The 24,836-nt window shown below is 45.5% G+C and overlaps 1 protein-coding gene across 4 annotated transcripts in view; it reads right to left on the bottom strand.

The window, feature by feature from the left end:
* Window positions 1-24,563, bottom strand: part of LOC147684983 (mitogen-activated protein kinase kinase kinase 3-like) — a 424,161-nt gene extending 399,598 nt beyond the window's left edge. For 2 of the 4 annotated variants that reach the window (XM_086940881.1, XM_086940883.1), the window contains exon 1: window positions 24,147-24,538. The gene's annotated coding sequence lies outside the window, so the exon portion shown is untranslated. Of the gene's footprint in view, window positions 1-24,146 lie in introns of all 4 variants that reach the window. The other 2 variants (XM_086940880.1, XM_086940882.1) reach the window with 2 other exon arrangements.
* Between the last annotated feature and the right edge of the window lie 273 nt (window positions 24,564-24,836).

Here is a 24,836-nt window from a genome sequence, read left to right as displayed (position 1 = left end):
ACCAGCGCACTGCCACAGTGCCACTTCAACGCCACATACATGGCATAAGTGCTATAGAAATACAACATCAATGCACTGTGTGATGACCCGTCAGACTGGCAATTTTAAGAACTCAAATGGACTAGCAACAGGCCTGGGGCTTCTCTGCATGTCTGACACATGTGGCACCCTAATGTGCTCTCGATCTATGTAGTTAGGGCAACACTTGACTTCCCACACGTATACTGCTACAGTGGACCCTCTTCAAAAGTAGGGTTTCGATTTACCCTTGGCACCTGCAATTGGTCCACTGGGCCCTTGACTCCAAGGCTTCTAGCGGCTCGGGACCCTTGGCGAGTAATTCTCAGCGCTTGATGTTAACCACAGGCCTGTTACACAGGTTTCAAAAGACATTTTATTTCAAGATATTGAGGCCCTGCTATTAAGGCCATAGCAACAGTCATGTTATAGCCCAGGAAGCAAGGGGAACACGGAAGTGGTGAGCATGCAAAGTGCCACTGTGAAACTTTATTTTTTTTCCTCTGAAAAATGCTTCAGAATCAGTCCTGTGGTTGAAAGTGGGGTATATTTATTTTCCGCTGCATATAAACTGGGTTGTCTTTTCTGTTTAGACTGGTACTGCCAGCTTACTTTAGAACTCTGAAAGCAGGTCCATTAGTCGCACTTGTGAAAAGTGTACTCGTTGAACAAGAACTGGTGGGACCTGGGTAGCTTCTGTTGAAAGGTTTTGGACATGTTGGTGTGCTTAGAATAGCTGTGACATCTGCCTAAATTTAATTGCATAAGTCTAAAAATTAAAAATAGCAACAAGAAAAAATAAAAATATATTTTTTTAAAGATCTTTAAGACTTAGGCCTGCTTTCGTATTGAGGCATTTTGTCTAAATTCATTACAACTAGGAAGTGAGCGATTCGTAGTGGAAATTTGTACACCCATAATTTCACCTGTATTCTGTGAGTAAAACAGTGAATGAAGGCCTAAAGGGTTGTGTACAGAGAATGTCCATTTGTTCCTGCACTTTATAGAAAATGCTGCGGTTTCATTAGTGCTAACCCCAACATTAAACTGCTAGTTTTTTTGGAACTCACACAGAGAGCTGTTTTTTGAACAGCGGCGGTCTTCAATTAAAAAAAAAACAAGCATTTACAATGCAATGGTTTCGCCTTTGGAAAAGTTAGAGCTATTGGCATTGTAAATGACAAAATGTGTATTTATGTGTTGGTTTTGAAAACAGATAAATGAATGGCATTGTCATTTACATTGCCATTAGCTTAATCTCTGCAGTCACTCTGCAGTCCCTAGCACTCCATAGCACTCCCTAGTCACTCTGCACTCCCTAGCACTCTGCACTCCCTAGCACTCTTCCATCTGCACTCCCTAGCACTCCCTAATCACTCTGCACTCCCTAGCACTCCCTAGTCACTCTGCACTCCCTCACATTCCCTAGCACTCTGCACTCCCTTGCACTCTCCACTCCCTTTCACTCTCCACTCCTTTGCACTCCCTAGCAGTCCCTAGTCACTCTGCACTCCCTAGCACTCCCTAGACACTCTGCACTCCCTAGCACTCCCTAGTCACTCTGCTCTCCCTAGCGCTCCTTAGTCACTCTGCACTCCCTAGAACTCTCTAGTCACTCTGCACTCCCTCGCACTCCCTAGTCACTCTGCACTCCCTCGCACTCCCTTGCACTCTGCACTCCCTTGCACTCTGCACTCCCTTGCACTCCCGAGCAGTCCCTAGTCACTCTGCACTCCCTAGCACTCCCTAGCAGTACCTAGTCACTCTGCACTCCCTCGCACTCTCTAGCACTCTGCAGTCACTCTCCACTCCCTAGTCACTCTCCACCCCCTAGCACTCCCTAGTCACTCTGCACTCCCTAGCACTCCCTAGTCACTCTGCACTCCCTAGCACTCCCTAGTCACTCTGCACTCCCTAGCACTCCATAGTCACGCTGCACTCCCTAGTCACTCTGCACTCCCTAGCACTCCCTAGTCACTCTGCACTCCCTAGCCCTCCCTAGTCACTCTGCACTCCATTGCACTCCCTAATCACTCTGCACTCCCTAGCACTCCCTAGCACTCTGCAGTCACTCTGCACTCTCTAGCACTCCCTAGTCACTCTGCACTCCCCAGCACTCCCTTGTCACTCTGCACTCCCTAGCACTCCCCAGTCACTCTGCACTCCCTAGTCACTCTGCACTCCCTAGCACTCTGCAGTCACTCTGCACTCCCTAGTCACTCTGCACTCCCTAACACTCCCTAGTCACGGGCGGAGCGGCCTCTGATGGGAGGGTCCAGCTTCTTACACAACCCGAAAGTAAAGTCCAGCAAAACCACACTGGCCACAAACCTGTCTGTAGGTGGCATTCGGATCACCACAGCAACGGGGCTGCTGGCGTCTGAGGTCACAGAGCTAGAGAACACAGCAGGGCAGAGATGTCACTCACGACGACTGAGGTCGTGTGCCGTGCTGACGTCACGGCCAGCCCGTCGAAGATCAAACCGCGCAGTCGAGTTGGCCAGCTGTGACGGGAATGGGGCAAGGGAGAAAGCCTGGACAGAGAGAGGTAAAGAGAGGGAAGGCACAGCGAGGGAGAGGCGCAGAGAGGCACGGAGGCACGGAGAGGGAGAGAAACAGTGAAGAGGGCCGGGGAGGAAGAAACAGACGAGGGGGTAGAGGAAGAAAGGACAGCAAGGAGGGGAGAGAACGGGAAAGGCAGAGAAAGTAGGCATTTATGGGTCATTAAATTCAACGGGGAGACTGGAGGAAACTCAGACAACACTGGCTTTAAAGAAAGAGAGGACGTGAGGTGGAGTGGAAAGAGAGAAAGAGGCAGAGGGTGCACAGGGGACAGTTTGGAGAGGCAGAGAAAAGAGTCAGGGGGAGACCGAGAAAGCGAGAGGCAGTAAACAGGCAGTGAGAGAGGAAAACGAGGGGTGCCTGTGGGGAGGGGGGGGGGGGCACAGAGAGTAGAGGGGGAGAGGGCAGTGAAGAGGGTAAGAGCACACATGCCAACATTTCAGGAGAGCAAAGTGGGAGATTTAAAAAAAAATCGGGAGAATGGGACTTTGAATCGGGTTAATTGCATGTATGGGCTTTGGAAGTGTGCTGCCGTAGGATCGGACATTTGAAACGTAAATGCACATTTTTTTCTTACCTTTCAGAAGCATGGAGCATAAGGCAGGCCGAGAGGGTGAGGCAAGTGTTGGGCACTGGCCTGATTGTTGGCAGAGCATGCACCCCCCACCCCCCTGTGGCAGCCCGGGCTGAAACAGCCCCCCCCCTTCCATCCTAGTACTTCGCAGGTCTTTAAAAGACGATTCCCTTGTTAATGACGCTTTGTTGGTTTTTCACCCCTTCGAGAGCCCATGCATCGCCACTCTTTGTTGGAAGAATTAGCGCTTTACACAATGCCAAGCCCTGTCAGCTGAAACCCACGAGGAATCTGGTTTTTGCTTGTAGGAATCGGGAGGCTGGAGACTAGCCTTCAAATCGGTAATCTCACGCCTGAATCGGGAGGGTTGGCATGTCTGGGTAAGAGTGAGGCATGAGGAGGGAGAGGCACGTTACGGAGGGTGACAGGCAGGGGAGACTGGGAGCAGAGAAACGAGGGCGAGGCACAGAAAAGAGAAGAGGGCAAAGCAGGGAGAGAGAGAAAGGGGCAAAGTGAGACAGCAACATCGGGAGGGCACTGGAATGGATGAGTTAAGGAAAGAACTGGCGAGAAAAACACACTGGTGAGAGAAATGTGGAGGGGGTCGAATGATGGAGGAAGAGAGAAGCAAAGAGAAGAATAAGAGACACACACCAGCAGTCTATTGAGACTGCGGACACACAGCCTGCTGCAGAGGGCCCCGGGGCCCCTCTCAGAATGCGCGGGAGGTGTCTGCAGTCTCAGCTGAGATGACACCATAAGGGACACACACACACACCAACAGTTTATTGAGACTGGGGACACACCGCCTGCTGCAGAGGGCCCTGGGGCCCCTCTCAGAGTGCGCAGGAGGTGCAGGACACCATAAGAGACACACACACACCAGCAGTCTATTGAGACTGCTGCCGAGAGCCTGGAGGGTCTACCGTCCCAGGGGTCCCTCTCAGAGTGTGCGTGAGGTGTCTGCAGTCTAAGCTGAGATGACACCTTTAAAGAGACACACACACCAGCATTCTATTGAGACTGGGGGAACACCGCTTGCTGCAGAGGGCCCTGGGGCCCCTCTCAGAGTGCTCAGGAGGTGCCTTCAGTCTCCGCTGAGATGACATCATAAGAGACACACACACCAGCAGTCTATTGAGACTGCTGCCGAGAGCCTGGAGGGTCTGCCGCCCCAGGGGTCCCTTTCAGAGTGCGCAGGAGGTGTCTGCAGTGCAGTCTGAGCTGAGATGACACCATAAGGGACACACACACACCAGCACTCTATTGAGACTGGGGGAACACCACCTGCTGCAGAGGGCCCTGGGGCCCCTCTCAGAGTGCGCAGGAGGTGCCTGCAGTCTCAGCTGAGATGACACCATAAGAGACACACACACACACCAGCAGTCTATTGAGACTGCTGCCGAAAGCCTGGAGGGTCTACCGCCCCAGGGGTCCCTCTCAGAGTGCGCAGGAGGTGTCTGCAGTGCAGTCTCAGCTGAGATGACACCATAAGGGGCACACGCACACCAGCACTCTATTGAGACTGGGGGAACACCACCTGCTGCACTGGGCACTGGCACGAGAGGGCATCTGATGTACAAGACCCGGTCAGGCAGCTTGTGGGGGCACACCAACCTCTGGTGGACACGGGGGTGCTGCCTGTCCACCCCTGACAGGCTTCTCAGAAGGCACGTGCAGTCTCAGCTGTGGAGAGAAGCAGTCTGAGATGGAATGTCATCTGAGAATGTAAAACTAGGAGAGAGAAAACATTATTTGGAGGTGAGACGGCGCACTGCACGGCAGCACGTGTACAGCGGGCACCATCACCATGTGGGGGGTCCTGGCCCCCATCCACGCCTATAGCATGACAGGGATACGTCAGATTATGTAGATAAACGCCTACACCACAACAGAAACAACACTACGATGCACTCCGGCGGTGACGGGCACTGCCACTCCAGCCCGTGCCCGGCAGCAGTGGCTGGGAGCGCGTGGAGGGGGCCGTGCCCACCGGTCACGTGACGTCTGCTCTCCAAGCCGCAGGTGAGGAGTGAGCCGGACACAGACCAGGCCACCCTCTGCGGGTCAGCATGAATGGCGCCTTCATTTACAACAGTGCTGCCATCTAGAGGTGTCTGGCGGTTATGCACAGGGAAATGGACGCTCGAGCTGTGTCTATAATGCTAGGGAGCACAGAAAACACGGAGAAGACAGCACTAACTCCAACGTGTGATTAAACACAGCACTAACTCCATGGTGTGATTAAACACAGCACTAACTCCATTGTGTGATTAAACACAGCACTAACTCCATGGTGTGATTAGACACAGCACACGCAGCACTAACTCCATGGTGTGATTAAACACAGAACACAGCACTAACGTCATGGTGTAATGAATGCATGCGTGGACACAGGCACACTGTAGAAAACGCCACAGTTTTTGTGCCTGGAGGAGGCAGGCTGATGGGAAGCACTGTATGCAGACACAGGGGGATGTCAAACACGGCGCTGTTTCCTCTCTCTGTTCAGAGTACAGGCAAGTACAGGCACCATATAGACACAGAGTTGTGTGACTAGTGTTCACGCAACCAAGCACACAATGCGAATAGTTGTGTTTAGAATAAGTGTGTGTACAATGTCACACAAGCCGATAGGAAACACTGCACTATTTGAATGATATGCTTGGTATAGGATGCACACATTGCAAACACTGCACTGTTTGAATGATATGCTTAGTAAGTCAATGCAGGCACCCTACGCACCCCTCGGCACCCCGGAGGCAGCGACCTTGCTGCTACCCACCTCCAGCACCCAGACTTCTCACCGGGAGGTGGGGGGGAAGGGCCAGGGGGGGTCTACAAGTCAGTACGCATATGGGAGGTCAGTCCACACTCCCATCCGCCCTGGTTAACAACAAGCCAACAAGAAATTCGGGCCAATCTGCAGTCGCCAGAGCCGGGTGTGTGCCGTGCCAGTGCCAGGGCACTGCGGATGCCAAGCCCGCCGAGGAGGACGTGCTGTGAGAGACTGAAGGGGGAGTGAGGGCGGCCGACCCCGGGAGAGGGAGGGGAGGAGGGCTGCCGATCTCGGGACACAGAGCGAGACTGGGGAGGACGAGTTGCTGCCGATAGGGGGGGGGGCGGGCAGCACACCGAACGAGGGAGCAGGGCAAGGGGAAGCAAGCTCAACAAACGCGGTGAGGGGGTGTGCAGGACAGCAAGCACTCACCCGACGACTTCTTCCAGCGGCGGTCGGGGGAAATTGAAACCAAAAGCGCAGGCCAAAAAAAGTAAACGCCCACCGCCGCATGACGTGGGCAAAAGCCTAAAATTCTCGGGAACCCCCACGAATCTGCTCCGGCTATGACGAACAGATCTCTGTTCCAATGGCTAGCCTCCATTTATTGAGCTAGCCAATGGAACAGAGAGGCTGTGACCAAGCCACATACTGTTCACATTAGATTTCGCCTGTGCCGAAAAGCTGCGCGGTGCGCAGCTTTCAGCAGGCGAAACCTAAAAAACGTATCCAACTCGATATTGGCATTACTTATTCTGGGAATTAATTTGAATCTTTAAGTTTTATGTGAATGTCTTTTTTTGTAAAAACCTTTGAAAATTGGTCGCAGCTGCGACACGTCATTCATCCTATCAATGTCCCTTTCTACTGAGTGTGACGGTAGATGCTTCTTTTTATTCAAGTTTTTCAGCTTGTTTTGAAACTGCTTAGTTTTCAACTTTCCTGGAAATAATCAAAGCACTTAGGGCCATATGTATCAAAGGGTTTTACCCATTCTGTGTCTATGGGAAAAAGTGTTCATACATATGGCCCTTAATGTAATAAAGCACAACATAAGACAAAACAGGAGTACTCAAGCTGCCACAAAGACTACCATCCAAATTACACATATGATTAAAAAGCGCTTTGACACCTCGTGAGGGGTAGTAAGCGCTATATGAATACATTTACAATACAATATGCTTATGCTTATGCTTTTGTGTTGCTTACAAGAATTTACGCCCAGGAGTGGGCTTTCCTCCATATTACCACCACTAACGTGCACCAACAAAAATGTGTTTGTCCAACCATGGCAGTGTTAAGTAAAGCAAACCATAAAGAATTTATTCGGACAATCGAAAGAAGGAGAAGGTACAAGAAGGAGGCAGGGGGAAGGAGAGTTGAGGAGCATGATTTGTGAGGAGGGTAGGAAGTTGAGGCTGAAGATGGTTAATGAGACTGATGAGTGTGGAGAGGTTGAGGTGAGTTTACGCTGAGGTGTGGAGCGAGAAGGGTAAGGTGATGAGGGAGTGAGGCAAGTCGGAGGTGAATTTGAGACGAAGAGAGCCGCGTAAGGAGGCAATGGCAGTGTATAGTAGCAGCTCTAGGCCTTCATATGGTCCCATCAAATGCCTAGTGTGGCAGTTTTGCAAGTTTCTGTATGGAATATAATTGCAATTCCAACTGTGGTTATTTTAGTTGAATTCAGGTATGGATTGTTCCTTAAATGTCAATCTGATGTGTGATTGACTGCAAAGCATAATAGTGGTGCAGTGCACTGTGATGTGTCAAATTCCTGCCACCAGTGCTGAAATTGTGCCAGTGGTTGCAAGTGGAGGGCATCAGCCCTAATTTCTGGGGCTCTGGATTTACTTTTCATCATCATATTTTGACCCAGAGTAAGAGAGACAAAGGATGGATTTCAAGCCTAGGTGGACCGGATGTGGCATCACACGGAGAATGTCAAAGACCAGACTAGTCTTTTTTTATTTCTATTTTTACTGCATGCCAATTCTTACTATTTAAAAAATAGGCCAATCCCAATTGCCATTGCTATCTTTATTTTCAGAAAACGAAGTACACAGAACACATATTAAACTGAACATTGACCAAGGTAGAAGGCGGCAATGAGAAAGAGGGTACTGTCAAAGGAGGGGGCAAGTTGTTTTCTATCGAGCTGGAATGGCTGGCTTCTCTGGCTCTTGTTTTATTCCAAACATTCTAGCACATGGAGTTTACCAAAATAAATTCAAGATGGAAACCATGACCGGATGACGGGCAATTCTGATGGTATTTTATTTTCTGCCAAATTAATTTAACTTGCGCCTTGACATTATATCCGTCAGGAAGTTATGTAAAATGAACATATTTCTCTTGGTGTTTGACGCATACTTTGCATTTTCCTCCATAGGGATAGGTGTAGAAAACTAGGTCAAGAACTGCTCCGCTGATCTATTATCCATGTATGCAATTTATATTGCTAAACTTACTGGTTCAACTCACATGACTTGGTGATGGAGACAGATTTTTGTGTGCTATAATTCACTCATATTTACCACCTAAAGTAAAAAGAGCAAGATGTGGAGGACGATCATTCGGATATAATTCGGCTACCCTTTGGAATCTTCTCCCTATTGCTCTTCGTCAGGAGCCTAATCTGTTGTCTTTTCGTAGACTTTTAAAAACATTGCTCTTTAAGAACTGCATCTAATTCTTCTTGACTACTGGTTGACGTTGACCATAGCCCTGGGAGGCCTCAGGGTAGCCATTGCGCTTTACAAATAGTATTTCATTCATTTCATTCATTTAGTTATGAAGACAGCACTAAAAGAAAGACTGAGCACCGTTTACCAGCCACGGTCCGAGCAGGTAACATCGGTGGGGCGGTGGGGTTGGGTGAGGTGGGATTTCGAGGGAAAATTTTAAAAATAATAAATTTTCCCTCTGCATGGTCCCTCGAAATCCCCCTTACACGGCCCCACCGTTGTTACCTGCACGGACCGTGGCTGCCATTTACTTTTTCCTCAGCATGGCACAATCCCAAAGAATACTAGCGCGCTTATCAGAAAGTGCAGGAGAAGGCACATTAGTTATTGGCACAGGGGGCATGAACAGTATTGTTACAGCTTTATATTTCAGGAAATGAGTACAATTTGCAGGTCACTTTGTAGGTACAATATGCAACATGGTCTAGGACCAGCATGTAGTCAGAGGAGATAGTTACAGCCACACTCTGTGCGTAATTTGTAGAAATAAATAGTATTACTATTATTATTAACAATAACAATAGTAATAAAAACAATAGTTATAATAATATAAGTAGTGATAAAAACCATAATAATAATATTAACCCCTTAAGTGCTGCCGTCGGCCAACGGTCGTCGCGAGCACTACCTTGCCAGTGCTGCGCACGACCGTTGGCCGACGGGCCAGCATTTGTTCTTCGAACGTTCAGCACTGGGCGCTGAACGTTCGACGCTCCTATGAGGTTAATAATGACAATAAAGATAACAACAGTAATAATAATAATAATAATAATAATACATTTTCTGTACGCTAAAACCCACAGATAAAATGTCGGAAACAGCAAAATGCATCAAAATCTAAAAAGGGAAGTTATTTATAAAATATAGAGGACGTTCTTATAGCATGGAGAGTACTACCAGTGAGAAAGCGCATTGGAAATGCATGAAATATTATTGAAATGCATGCTATGACAGGGCTGCCACTAAAAATGAAATAGTGAAAGCCTTAGCGAACATACTTATTCTTCCTAATATTACTGCACTATTTTACAGGACCTAAAAGACGTCAGAACGAGCTCACAAGAGCCAACAAGAATGACACATTTAAAAAAAGTATACACATGCAGGGGCCTATGGTTTTTCCTTAGGGGTGCATCAATAGCACCGACAAATATAGGGATTGCCACATGCCAAGGCTGCCTAGCCTTGATTCTACCTCAGGAGTCTTTCTTCCACCACCCTACACTCCCGGTGTCTTTAGCTCACTCTTCCAGGTTATTTTCATGCATGCTTTCTCCCTTTGTCACTGTTTTCCAACTTTTATCTTCTTCCTTTTATGCTACATTGTCTGCCTATCTCTGTCATGAACTCAGTGGCGGCTCGCAAAGGTAACGCTGTGGGGCGGGGGCGGGCTGGAAGGGGGTAGTGGAGTCCAACATACGGTACATTTTATTATCTCTCTTTGATAAATGTTTATATCAAATGTCAATGCAACATTTTGTGCTTTAAACTGTAGCAGATAGCCTCTGGGTTACAGGGCTCTGCATTGTATGTGCCACTTACCGCAATAAAACATTTTCTAAAAAAAAAAAAATAAGAAGGGAGAGCCTGTGGAAGAAAGGAAGCCATGCTTGAGAATAGCTTCAGGTTCCCCATATGTTAAGGCATCTGAAGCTGCGTAGAGTGGGGGAAGGAAGCTGTAGAACAGTCACCACACACATTCCTCTCGCGAGTTCAGATGGAATAAGAAAGGAAAGGCCTTCTGAGTCATACATACAAGGCTGATGTGTGGCTCTTGCACGCGATGCACGCGAGCCAGGTTCATGTTTTGTGAGAGGTTTGAAAGAAATACCCTGAAAAGCGCATACAGCAGCTTAAGCATACACAGAACTTAATTTGTAAAAAACATAAGTGCCAGGACCCTCGCCAGGAGGCCACTGCAGCTTGCATCACCCATTACCCCTGGCAGGTCTGCCAACGACAGTACTAACACAACTACTGTCATCACACACCTGCAAGTGTGGCAATGCAGACGATTTCAGGCCCCCAAAGCTATAAGAATCGCTTGGGCGGCAGGTATAGGTCATTTTTAAGTGTATAGTGAATTAATAAACAACTGTTGTTGTACTAATCTCTAAATAAAACAGTGCCACCATTTGGCAGACTGTCATAAGTGCCGGTGTTGACAATTAAGTGGCGGTGCCGAGCACCGGAGACCACAAGCACAAATTAAGCACCGAGTCTATGACACTGATAATACACAAGTATGCCACATTGTGGCTCAGAATATGGCAATCTTTGACCAGTTTGTCCTTGAAAAGGTTAGTTTGGCCCAATTTGGCTTCAAATAGGTCAAATTTGGAACAATGTTTATGGGGTGGAGGCGTTACCCAGGCTCTTTTAATTTAAGTAAAAATATATGAATGATATAGTTACCTAAAGAGCCCTTGAACTAGCCCTTTTCAGGTCTGTTAGTGTGTTATTCACTACACCATACAGCATGTTTCAATGGATCAGCCCACTTCAGCCATTGGTTAGCCTCAATATGATTGACGGCATTCTGCCCTTACACAAGAGCACATCTGCACACAAAGGGGTTCCCTTAAGTGCCAGGGACTACAATGGCAATATCCGCTATAAGATTTTTAAAAAAATCTTTTTGCCTTTTAGCCAATTCTTTTTTTTAACTTGACACGGCCCAGCAGCTTTCCTAATAATAAAGTGTTTGCAAAAATCATGAAAAAACAAGTATTTGCAAAGGCAAAAGGCTGGCGGCTAATGCCAGACCTATTGGCTTTGCCAATGCTTTTTTATTATCTGTCAGCTACTCTAGTACTTCCTTTCCAGAAGATGAATGGTTAAAAAAAGATGATCAAATGGTGAAGTTAGTTTTAGAAACAAGGGGGTTTAATATTTTAATTACACAAATTAGGATGGAGAAAATAAGGAAGAGAGCAAATGTGAAGAAGGCAGCACTGAGCTGTTTCTTTTTAATAATATAGTGTTTATCATATTTGGAAGACAAAGTGTCAAAAAAATATATCAGCAGCACCCTCAGAACACACCAATGGAAGATGTGCACTAAAAAATTCTAATGACATAACAACTATAGTGCCTTGTTTAGGAGAAAGACTTTTTGATATTCAACTGAACCCCATTATAGGCAGTGCCACTGGAATTATGTAGCAGAGAAGACCAAACTATGCAGCAAATAAAGGCAAAATATGCTACATAATGTGTCACATTTTCCTATAGTGTTACTTCGTATTTTTGACATTTTTTCAAATCTCAACAGTGAACAGTGTCTGGGCATAGGTTTCACCTCATTAGCACCAGTTTGATATCCAAATACATAATAAGCAACTGAACTGACAGCCTTGATAACTTCAAGGATATTGGACAGGGAGGGGAAACCAAGTGTTTGTACGTTTTTAATGCTCAAAACTAATCCGACAACGGAACCTTATCTTGTGGGGCCTCTATCAATACACAAGAGGTTTTTATGAACTAGATTTCGGTTGAACCTTTTTCACCTCCTGCTAGCCAGGCCCAAGGGTTACAGTAGAGGTTAAGTGCTAGCTCCCTCTGGCTGCGACGGACAGTCTCCACAGGCTCTGCTGCATTTTATGTTATTATGTAAGTTTTATGAAACCCCTCGAAGGTGTTTTCTGGTTCCCATTAAAAAAAAAATGAATTTTACTCAGGCCCGTCCTGCCCTTATGTATCTTCAACTGCTGAAAGAGGATTGCATTAATTTTATAGTGGGGTATTTAAAAGCTACAGTGAAATCCAGGACCTGTATGGATGTTTAGACAATGGATGACCTATGTAGGATCCATTAGTTTCGAACGGCGGTATTCATAGTACGGCCCGCAGGCCATTTGCGGCCCGCCAGACCTTCCCTTGCGGCCCCCATGGAAATCAACAGCAGTCAGGGACTCAGTGCCATTACTGCTGTTGTGATTCCTCGGGGGCCACGTTTGCCGAGAAGAGGTCAAAGGGGCATGCGCAGACAAGTAGTGTCTCGCATGCTCACCTGCGGCACCTGCCCTCATCTGCCCCTGTGAGGTCATAGGCTTGGGTCACGGCAGGTGAGGATTTTAAAAGAAGGCACGCAAGTTGCTACCTTTCTTTATCTGCCCTTATTTATTGCGAGTGGTTTTGCATATTAATTTACGTGAATGCGAGAGTAGATGGCGCTGTTGTGACCAATTGTGAGTTAATCATCAGCTAAATTTACTTTTATGCGAGTTTGTTCTCACGGGGTTAACTGGCAGGGCTTTTAGTGGGCCAGGTACTTCAAAGCAGATGCTGAGACGGGTAGCTATCGGGGGCTCCATTTATGCCTTCAGGGTGGAAAAAAAATATATATATATATATATATATATATATATATATATATATATATTGACTCGGTAGCAAATGAGATGCGTGACTTGGACTGCTTACAGCCCTCTTGCAACTATCGGAGTTCCAATGCTTCTGGGCAGTCCCCTTCTTATCCAACTCCATTGGTCACATTAGATACCCCTCTTACCTAAATTACTACAGAGCACCCTAGAATACACTACCACGTCCCTAAATAACGTGCATGCTTTGTTGCATTGGGCAGAGGCAACCACTTCCTTTTAAAAATGAAGAAGAACACGCCCTCCGGTTCTCCTCACCACACAAAATATTCTTCGAGGAGAGAACTATTAACTGAAAATAAATTTCCAAATTTGCAGTTCACTGATATTACTTCCGGATGGACTGAGTGAACTCGAGTGATGAAGTAGAGGTGGGCGAGCCTCAAATTAACTGGGAGAGCGGAGATAAAAGTGGGCTCTCTAGCTTTAGGAGCCCATGCAAGGAGTCTTGAAAATATATGGCTTGAAATAATGCAACAAGCATCAAGTTAGACTATTATAAGGTGTCTTCAAAATTTAAAAATGGCGCTGTTGTGACCATTTTTGCCTTCAGGGTGGAAAAAATATATATATATATTAACTCGGTAGCAGCACTACTGCTCAGAAAGCCTTTGACAGTTCAAATCAACAAGTTTTCCATTCTTTCAGTCTCACCATTTCAGACGTGAAGCATTTACAATATTATATACAACAAAGCCATAGTTTTATTTATCGTATGCAACTAACAGCCACTTGGGTCTCCATTTTCGCCCTTAGATAAATCTCAACTCAACAGCAGCTCAAAGCCTTTGATGCAATTCCAAATAGGCTTGTTTAAGTTCTTTCACAGTTTCATCATTTCAGAACTGAAGGATTTTCAATGTTATATATTATATACAACAAAGCCGTAGTTGTTGCTTATTTATCTTATGCAATTATGGGGGTCTCCATTTTCGCCCTCCGGGTGAACAAAAAAACTCTCATCTCAGTAGCAGCATCATTGCACAAAGATTTTGATGTGATTTTAAATAGACTGGTTTTACTTCTTTCACAGTCTAATCTTTTCAGAACTGACGCATTTTCAATATTTTAATTTATATACAACAAAGCCATAGTTGTTGCTTATTTATCTCATGCAACTAACAACTATTGGCAAAGCCAATAGTCCTGACTTGTTGCCGGTTTAATGTTACTGGTTGTATCCTATTTATCTGGATCCAATGACAAACAGCAACATACTAGTAGGGTGGCACACTATGCTAAACAAAGAGCTTTGTTTACATGTTTTTAAGCCAACCCCATAATTTTATCGGTCATGGCCCTTTGAGAGAACCCTCAGGTTTTTCATCCCACTAAAAGCCCTGTAACCAGGCAATCCATGTCATTTATGTGTTAATATCGCCGTAGTTCGATCTAAAAATCTATTTTTAGGTTCTGTTTTGTGTCTGTTAATAGTAGAGAAATACTGCTATTTAAAGAGAGAGAGAGACTGACTGGCTGACTATGAGAGAGACTCACTGAGAGAGAGTCTGACTGAGAGGGAGAGACCAACAGAGAGAGAGAGAGACTGGCTTAGGGAGAGAGAATGACTGACTGACTCTGGGAGAGAGACTCACAGAGAGAGAGTGACTGACTGACAGAGCGACTTACTGAGAGAGAGAGACTGAGAGAGAGAGACTGACAGAGAGAGAGACTTACTGGTTGAGAGAGAGAAACTGACAGAGAGAGAGAGACTGACTGATGGAGAGACTCACTGGCTGAGAGAGAGAGACACTGACAGAGAGAAAGAGACTGATGGAATTGGGGTCAAAGTGTGTATAGAGCTATCCAATGCCTCTTAAGATTACTATTGTCTGCTAATATGAATATATTGTCAACATGTGCACTTTGTAGTTATATCTGCTCTTGAAATATAGCATTGTCACATTGTCTAATGTTTTGAAACAGGTTTTTTTTTTTACTCTAGCCCCTCCCCCCACTGACCCTGCCCACAATGACCCCGCCCCTACTGGTGCAGCCCTCGGCCACAACCCACACTGTAATTTTGGCCCCCGACAGAAAGTTTGTGAGTACCCATCGTTTAGAAGGCCTAGCTTGCACTATGAAACAAATATAATAGGAAGCCATGTTCTTCGGGCACATTGCACTTAGGTTCTGAATATCTCTGGAGGCTGGGTATTGGGTTTTATCTATGAACTGTGTATGGGGTCTTACTTTTTAATGTATCACTGTTTTTATGTATATGTAACCTTTGTAATTTTTATGGTTCTCCGATGTGAAACCGAATAAAGTGTACTTGATTGATTGATTAAACTGAACTGACCAGTTAGCTTTTGCGTAGGACCTTTCACTATGCAGCAACACAGGATGCTGCATTTCTGAAACTTTTGATCCGTTTGAGCTAGAAATAAAAAGTTTTTCTAAATCTACAGATTATACAGAAGACGGAGTAAATTACAAATGCGGAAAATTCATAACTGTGCGAGAAAACGACAAAGTTATAGAATCGCATCATTTCAGTGGCCCGGCTTAAAGTTAACATTTGCCCCAAAAATATCCTAACATTTCTGCTCTTACGTCACTTCTTATAGTGCAATCTACTCCAAATGCTAGTTATGTGTGACCCTGAATCTAATGTAACTTTCGAAGGTAGATTTCAATTCCAACACCAATTTCAAGTAAAGTATCTCCTTTACTGTCTCCTTATCTCTCATCCTGATCTCTTATCCTTGTCTCCTGACCGTCAAAAACATCCTACACTTCTCCACAGCCCCTACCAAAATATTGCCTTGAATTCTACGGATCTGAACAATTTTCTGGGAATTGAAATACATTTTGGTAAAATATCCAACGTTTTTGCATATACTGCAAACCTATTTTAGCCGCTGGGCAATGACCTGTGCTAGCTAAATGATAATATAAGGACCACTGGAATTATGCATCAGGGAATTACTTCATTATTTTGTCATATTTACACTTTGTAATACTGTCTGCGCAAAGATTTCACCTCCACCTCGTTAGTACAGTTTAATAACCAAATGCAGAAATAAGCAACTGAAAGATGACCAATTAACATTTGCAAAGGGCCTTCCACTTCGCACGAACACGTGCTGCAAAGTTTTTAGTAACTTTTGATCCGTTTGGGCTAGATAAAATGTTGTTGTTAAAATCTGCAGATTAGGCAGCAAAGGATGGATTATGTGGCAAATGCAGAAATTCCATAATTATGTGAAAACAACGGTGGCCGCAGAATTGTATAATTCCAGCGGCTCTGATTATAAGGTGCTAAGTATGAACTCAGTAATGGGGAGAAGGAATTAGGGTAAGGACAAATGTTACCTTCGCTCAATTAATTTAAATATTATAAATTGGCTGGAGCAACTCTGCCTCTGGTACCCAGAACTCTAGATGAGCCCTGTCTGTAATGTCTGCACTCCAATTATTTTGCCTAAAAACGCAATGCAACTAAACCCACAAATCAAGCCTCTTCCTGTTAGTCGCAGAAGAGGGCACAATGCTTAAATGGGCATCTATGCTTGAACATCTCATTTCCTAAGTAATGTTGGTGTACATTTAAGGGAGTGTGAAGATGCTTTAAAGGGTAGGGGTGGCCAGCATTCCAAACCCTAAATTCAACAAGTCCCTACCGGTTATTAATAAAAGGGATATATATTTTCATGTTCTTCTACGATATTAATTTAATCTAAAAACATGCACCACTTATGAGGGGTATAAATTGAATAAAAAACTCCGAAACCATAAGCTTCTATTTTTTCACAAAACAAAAACCTATTTGTAAACGAATTTTGAATAGGTATAACGTTTGTGATAAAGACATTTTCTGCCTTTGTGAGAGATTTTCTTCTTCAGCTGACAAAGAGCTCATCAAGCGACAATATCACAGTAAAAATTGGTGAAATTGGTTTTTATTTATTTTTTTTACTCTTGTGAACAGCTGGTGCAGCCAAAATGCCAAGATTACGCATTATCTAATATCTATTGGGAGTAACTTATCCAGCCCTGCCTTTTTTTTCCTTTTGTTTTTGTGACTTTGTTTTGCATACTATAAAAGTAGGACTACAAGTACCAGAATGCAAAGGAATGCAAGCCTTTCAGGGGTGGCTCCTCCGTAGTGGCAGAGGCACCGCGCTCCATTCGTCACATATGTTTCAAGAAACAAGGGAACCACAGTAATCTGACCAGGGGTAGTTCAGTATTTAGGGAAAAAAAGGGTCAAGGGGAGGCCAATGGTCCTCGTGTGGCATAGACCACTGGAGTACTTTAGACAGTGTTTGTCGGGTGAAACAAGGAGACGTATTCCAGGCGGGAATAGTTTATGCAATGTATGCTGGGACAAAAGATTAGGTATGAGCTCCCTTCCGCGATTGGCTGACTTCACAGTGATGGTATTCTGGGGGGGGGGGTTAGCCAATGTTTCTAGGTATATTGGTGATGGCCCAGCAGCTCACCCTACAATAAGGCTTTCTAAAAACCACAAAAAACAAAAAACAAGCATTGACAAAGCCAGAAATGGTAGCAGCCAATCCCAACCATGCTGGATTCGTCAATGCTTGCTTGATTACATGACATTGGCGAGACAGCAGCAGCTGTTACTAAGCAAACACAAGGAGATGATGGACGGAGCACTGAAACTTTTCAGACCCTCACCCCCAGTCACAGATCTGGGTTGAATCCATCATCATTCTTTAGCTCACTTTGCCACCTCAGTTCAGACCAGCAATATGCAAATCAGTCTTAACCCTGTGCCTCATGGGAACAGTCCAGCCCGAACTGCCAAGCCATGTCTTCCCTGGACTGGAAACAAGCAAACCTAACGTCAGAAGTAAATGAGCTTCTCACAGCTCAAAAGGACAACTGCACCTCTCTGCGAACGATGCATCTCACTCTCAAACCTTGAGTGTGGGTAATCCACTTCTATAATGCTATGCGTTAATGACCATTTGCCTTGTATTTAATATTGATGTCTTTGGATTCAGAAGACTTGTTTTTTAATCCTGGCTTCTCTACTTGATGGGTTTGTGTGATAATGGGCTAATGTCTGCTGTCCACCTGTTACTTTAATAGCTAAAACTGTGAGCACAAAGAAAGAATATGAAGCACTAAATAAAATAGGTAATATTTACTCCGCCAATTTTGTGAAAACTAGGTTCAATTGAATACCCATGTACCCTTGGAGTTTGAGCCAATACAAGCACTGGTAAAGCCAATAGGCTTCGCCTTTGAGAAGCATTAGCAGATTTTTTGCCTGTGCAAATGCTCAACAGCAGCAGTAAAAAAAGAAATGCTTGCTACTGATGGTGAGGAGCATCAGTGAGAAAAAAACATCAACACAAAACCAAAATGATGATGTATGCGCACACCTGATTTACCAAGCATTAAGGCGCATTTATGAGGCCACGGCCATTTTGGCTTTAGACCCCTGCATGATGATATATGTGTGCATGTGCGTCACCACGCACGCATGCTCATACTTAATGATGTGGTGGTGATTATGTTTTTTTTTATTTGTCATTCTAAGTTGTTGGACACCGAAAGAAGACGATGGTCGGAGTGAGGGAAGCAACAGACGGGCTGGGGTGAAAGAGCAACAGACAAAATCCTGGGGCTGGGATGTGAAGGAGATGGAGCACCGGGTTGGGAGATAACAAGAAGACACATGCACTCCCATGGAATGATGACAGCCAAATGAAGAAGTAATAGCAAAGCCAATAGGTCTGTGCTTAATATACTTATGCATGTAGGGAGAGGATGTAGCCTTACGGACAGAGCTGCCGACCTCGAAGCTGGGGAACAGGGTTCGAGTCTCGGCAACGACGTTCAACATCCTCTGATTCTGGGCAAATCACTTACAGCCCGATTCATCATTGTGAAGTTTTGCGAGTCTGAAATAGCGATTAATAAGGAATCGCTATTCCAGACTCGCAAAACGGGATTCATGTAGGAATCGCAATATTTTTTGCGATTCCTACAGGTTCCTTATTTGCGATTAGCTAATTGCTAATCGCAAATAAGGAATGACTCTCCATTCATTCCTTATTTGCGATTAGCAATTAGCTAATCGCAAATGAGATTGCGATTTCAAGGGTGCACGGGTGTCCAAAGGACACCCTGTAACACCCCTGAAATGTAAATTCACACAGATGTTACACACACACACATGTCCAAAGGACATGTGTGTGTGTGTGTAACATGCAACTTGGAAAAATGCATTTAAATGCATTTTTCTAAGTTTTCGCTATTTACCACGAGGTTTGACTTTGTGGTAAATAGCGGTTCTAAATTGCGAATTCGCAATTTTTAAATGTTTCAAGAATAGCATTTAAGGAATCTCTAATAGAGATTCCTTAAATGCTAACCCTCGCAAATTTGCGAGTTCTTAAATAGCGAATTTTGCATTTGGGATGATGAATCCCAAATGCAATAATTGCACTCGCAAAGGGCCAGATTCTCAGAATCTGGCCCTTTGAGAGCGCAATTTTGTTTCATGAATCGGGCTGTTAATCTCCCCGTGCTTAACAAAAAAAAAATTAATGTGTCCTCATGTAACGAAACTGGTGCTCATGTAAAGCGCTCTGATACCCGATGTCTCTGGTCAAGTTTGTGCTATATAAAACTCTGGGGGGAAAAAAATGTAGCATCAACCTAGTAGACTGATACACAAAAGAGAGCTCTGGCAGGAGATGACAGAAAGAACTATAGTTGTAAAGTAGTCCATCATGCAGTTCAGTGCAAGCACTCAAGAGGGTTTGGGTACACCCAAATAGCTGTAGCAATAAGTGAGGGATGAAGTATGTGCCGAGCAAAGGCATAACTGGCAATGTCTCAGGCCAGTGGCTGAAATAGGCTGATTGAAGAAAGCCAATGTTTGAAGGGGACAGACCCAAAGCACTCCCCTAAGTATATTGTTAGGACTCGTTTTGTTTGATAGCTTCACTGTCAATAAAACAGAACAAAAAGTAGTTTCTTGAATGTAAGTAATGGAAGAATAAAGCCACCCAATTAGAAAATGGTAAAGAAGCAATGCTCAGGGGAGGGACAAACACAACAAGAGGTAGGTAAGTTATCAAATAACAAGCAAGCAAAAGTGAGTGGCTAGCAAGTCAACCAATGAGAAGCAGTAGGTTGACCCAAGTATGTGTTGGGATTGTACAAAACAGGCCTTTCAACAACATACAGCCGAAGCGGTCTGCAGGCGGGACCTCAAACAAGAATAACAACAGTGAAGAAATAACATGTAAAGGGGACTCGTTGCTGCAGCCTGCAGTGTTATCTTCCCAGGGTAAGGCATGAAGTGGATTTTCCGCATGCCAAAGAAATCTTCCACTATTCTGCCAACACCCAAGCCCTGTACTATTCAAACATTAACGCCCAGGCTTATCTCAAAGGCGCTCTTCATAGGCAACAGCAGAAAAGAGATTTCAGAGTAAGACATAGGTGTGTCACTTTCCATACTGCAGTGCTGCAAAAGAAGCAGGGGTCAAAGGCTAGGGGGGTGGGGGTGTTTAAAAATCAGCTGTTCTGACTTGAAGGGAACTGGGTTGTTTTGTCCGGAAATACATTTCAGCACACATGTGCAGCACTTTACAAATCATGACTAATGACAGCGCTTACACCTCGTTGATAGGCTAATTAATTTATAGTTCATATGCAACCCTCCCCTTCTAACTGTAGATACTCTTGCTTATTTCCGAAGTCCTACACCCCTCTTTTTTTTTTTTTTTCTTCTTTCTCCATCTTGAAAATCGACACCGGCCAATACTTTTCAATGTGAAGTTGGAACCACCCCCCACCCCTTCTGACAATGCACCCTCAAACCAACCCCCCACCACCCAGGCCACAAGTCCTAAAAAAAAGAAGTGGGGAGACGCTGACGTCACGACAGGAAGTGACGTCACGGAAGGTGGCTTGCACCATCAGACTCATTGCCTCCCCTCGCTCACCCCTTGGATGCGATTGAATCAGAGAAGCCAGCGCGTGAGCAGCGTTCTGAATGGGCTCCGATCTCTCCCTAGAGAGGCCAAAGAGTGAATGTGTGGCTCCATTTGGTCCAGTTATCGAGCTCCTGGTAAAATAAGTGGGGGGACGCCGTCCACCCGCGTGGTACCCCGACTCGAGCACTGCCACCACCCAGATACCTCCTTTCTACTGCTTAGGTGTTAGGTCGCGGAACAAATTAACGTAAAATTGCCACTTTTAGGCAAATGCCCCATTGTCTTTTTTTAAAGTGCCGGTGCTTTCGACAAGCCCTTCAGTAATGTGCTTCAGCCAGGGTTTTAAGTGGTCCAGGTCCTGCCGGTGCTCAGCGCCGGCAGTTCTAAAAAGAAGATGCCGAGACGGGTCCCTGTCGGGCTCTCCGTTTTAGCCCTCACCGAACAAATACATCTGAACTCTGCAGCAGTGCCTCCCTTCACTGCCTCTGATGTAACTTGGAAGAGACTCGTTATAGTTCTTTCACAGTCTCCTCATTTCCAGCACTGACACATTTTCAATATTCTATACAACGAAGACATAGTTGTTGCTTATTTATCTTATGCAACTAACAACCACTGGCAAAGCCAATAGTCCTGTCTTGTTGTAGGGGATGCGTTACATATCTGGATACAATGACAGAAGCAGCAAATTACCAGTCATCAGCACAGAGTTTTAGATTACTTTTTAAGCCACGCCCTAATGACATCGGCCACGCCCCTTGGAGAGACACTCTAGTTATTTCATCCCACTTAAAAGCGGCTTCAGCTATCATGAATCCGGTGGGGGTGTGATGTGCTGTGGTGGCTGGCAGCCAACAAACGCGAGACCAGGCGCACTGCACATCCAGGCCTTGCTGGGCAGCGGTAGCACGGACCGGTTCATGCAGTGCAGTGCTGCACTGTTATGCTGGACGTGTTCCTGCGTGGCCGAGGCCGCACTCCCAGATATGCACTCTTTTGCTGGTGAACGTCGGTAAGGTCAGTGTCTGCAAGGCCAGCGCTGCGCTGTAACGACGGGGGCCCGTGGCGCTGTACTCTCTCTCTCTCTGCACATGGCCTGGTGACTGGCCAGCTCGACCTTGCCTGCTTCCTCAGGAAAACAAACACAATCTGGTCCTGACCAGATCTGACTAAACCCACTCTCTCTCACCTAGTAAATCCTCAGCTATTCACTCACTTGCTTTATGTCCAAGATAAGAACAACGCACTCAGGCGCCGGGAGGGATGGAGGAGGCAAGGCCTTCCAGAATGCCACATACACTCACCCCCCATCGGGCACTCCAGTGAGGGGAAACTATGAGTGTGCCTCCTGCGATTTTTTTTATTAAACGCATACATTAATTAAAGACACTGTGAAATGCATTAGGCCTTTTTTGGTAAATAACGGTGCACGAATTAACACTATTTATACATTTAGTTAAATCATTTCTAACAATCACTCACAAAAAAATATGTACCCCATTTTCTGGGACCACAAAGCAATCAGAAGGGCCTAAGGGCGATGAAAAAAATAACAAGAAAAGAGAAACTATTTTTATGTAATGTGGAAACTATGCCATCCGGTAATACCCCATGCTTTGGGGCAAAAAAAAAGGTCAATAATCCATCAAGACCCGGGCCAGTACATCTGTGACGTGCGACAGCTCAGAAGCAGCAGATTGACCGTGAAATCAAAGGTGATGGTGGTTTTAAGGGGCTCCTCAACAATTTTGTTTAACGGTATCCCATCATTTTGCCTTGTTTAACTGTAAAATGTATATGTTTTTTTAGTTCCCATACTAATAAAGCCCTAAGGAGGGATTCGGATTAGGGTTAAAAATACGAAAGTTAATTCAAAAGGATCAACAGGTCTTCATTCCCTGTCGGAAACCACAGGGCGAAAAAGCAGAAAGGCTTAAACTTCGTTTTACAATATTTAAATATAAATAAAATAATGTATTTACTTTAATGCTTAACAAACAACCCGAGTTTCCTTGAGTGTCACAGATTTCCATAAAAAAAAACATCTCTCTGGCCCAGAACGAAAGGGCTAAATCACCATGAATGTATTTATTAACTATAGAAAAAATGTACACATATTACACTAACTCGCCCCGTTATTGTCACCAGGCCCAAACTGGCGTACTGAATATATATATATATATATATATACTCGCGTACGGATATGAAATAATATATTAAGTAAATAAAAAATATCTTCTCTGTTATGTCCTTTCAGTTATTTTCCTGAAAAGCGGACTTTCATCATGTATAGTGTCAACATGCCTCTTCAGGGCGCTTCCACAGGCTATACATACACAGGAATACAAAAAATGAAGTCGCGGATTTCGGAAAGAAAACTAAGGGAAAGAAAACTAAGGGAAAGAAAGAGCACGTGGTGCACGAGGGAGCCAGGAACATGCTCCACAGCTCACAGTGCATCGCTCCAGATTTATAAAGATTACTCGAAAGTGACGTCAGAAAAAGGCCCGGGGCAAAGCTGCTAAATGGCCCAATGACGTGGGTGGCGCTTTATCCACTGCTGATCTTCAGCGAACAATTGCTATATGGCAGTCGAGGGCCTATGCCTACAATCGGAAATCTTAACCCACAAGTCTCAGAATGTGAAGTATTTGTGCTTGCACACAGGAGTGGCCTTAGATGTCACATGTGGCGGGGAGCCATGTTCCAGATCCAGTTAGTCACCCCTACTGCCCCATCAATACAGACACACGGCGCGGGTCAGGTGTTCATGCATTTCTGATTCTGCAGCTCGCAGCAGCTTGCGTTTTGGCATCTATAGTTTAAAATGGCACACAACAGAACGCGACTTAAACTTATACACTACAACTGGTTCAAAATGGGCAAACTCAGGAAGTGTACTATCTCCTGCAACACTCAGAGGCCAGCTCTTACTGCCCAGCAGGGGCATATGTATCACGAGTGCAGCCGGTGCAGTGGCACCGGGGTGCGATAGGCCCTCCAGTGGCCATTTCGCAACCCGAAAGGAGCATATGGCTCTGATTATGCGTGTTGGCATTGTGCCCACCGTGGCACCTTTGCCACAGCACTGCAGGTCACAGTGTGGGCTGCAGGCTTCGTTTAAGGCGCGCACGTGACGTCACAACTTACCCCTGTCACCGCTGCTGTCGTGACGTCGAATGCATGGGGGGGCCTCCGCGACAGGGAATGTCCCGCACGAAGTAATCCTCAGAGAGCCTCCTCTCCCTCGGTCGCCTTTCCTGTGTCGACGACACTTCGCCCCTCCGAGCTGAAGCCCCCCGGCTCTGCTCACATCCTTCCATTAAAATCCATAGTTCGCCACAATCGCGCGTCTGCACGGGAAGTTCAACGTTCAGGTCCAAACCCCAGCCCCACGGTGTATCCGCGACTCCTGTGCACCGCTGGACAAAATGACGCTTTTCTGTAACGCCGTTTGGGGGGGAAAAGCCCGAAAGTCTTTTTTTCAGGCTACAGGAAAGAAAACAAGAAACTTTCAGCTCAACTATTCGCAGCAACAGGCTGCCTGGAAGTTACTGTGATGTCAGCAGGCGCACAGCAACAGGAAACAGTGATGACAGGAGACAGACCGAGGGGAGGAGGAGAGGCTGGTCTGTGGACCCAGGGCAGCCACTCAGGCAGAAGGGGCGTGGACCGTATGCTGGGAAAAGCAGTCTCGAGTTTACATGCGATGGAAACATCACCCCTGGCTGTCTGCTGTAATCTCTTGCGAATGCAGAAGCGAGTGGCATTGTCATGGCTGTGAAGCGACTTCATGCCATGCCTGCTACCGAGTTCCGCCGGTCCTGGCTTTTAGTTAAG

The sequence above is a fragment of the Lissotriton vulgaris genome, chromosome 10 (assembly GCF_964263255.1).
Source record: "Lissotriton vulgaris chromosome 10, aLisVul1.2, whole genome shotgun sequence".
NCBI classification, from domain to species: domain Eukaryota; kingdom Metazoa; phylum Chordata; class Amphibia; order Caudata; family Salamandridae; genus Lissotriton; species Lissotriton vulgaris.
The sequence above is the reverse complement of the archived record's forward strand: the minus strand, read 5'-3'. Positions and strand labels throughout refer to the sequence as shown.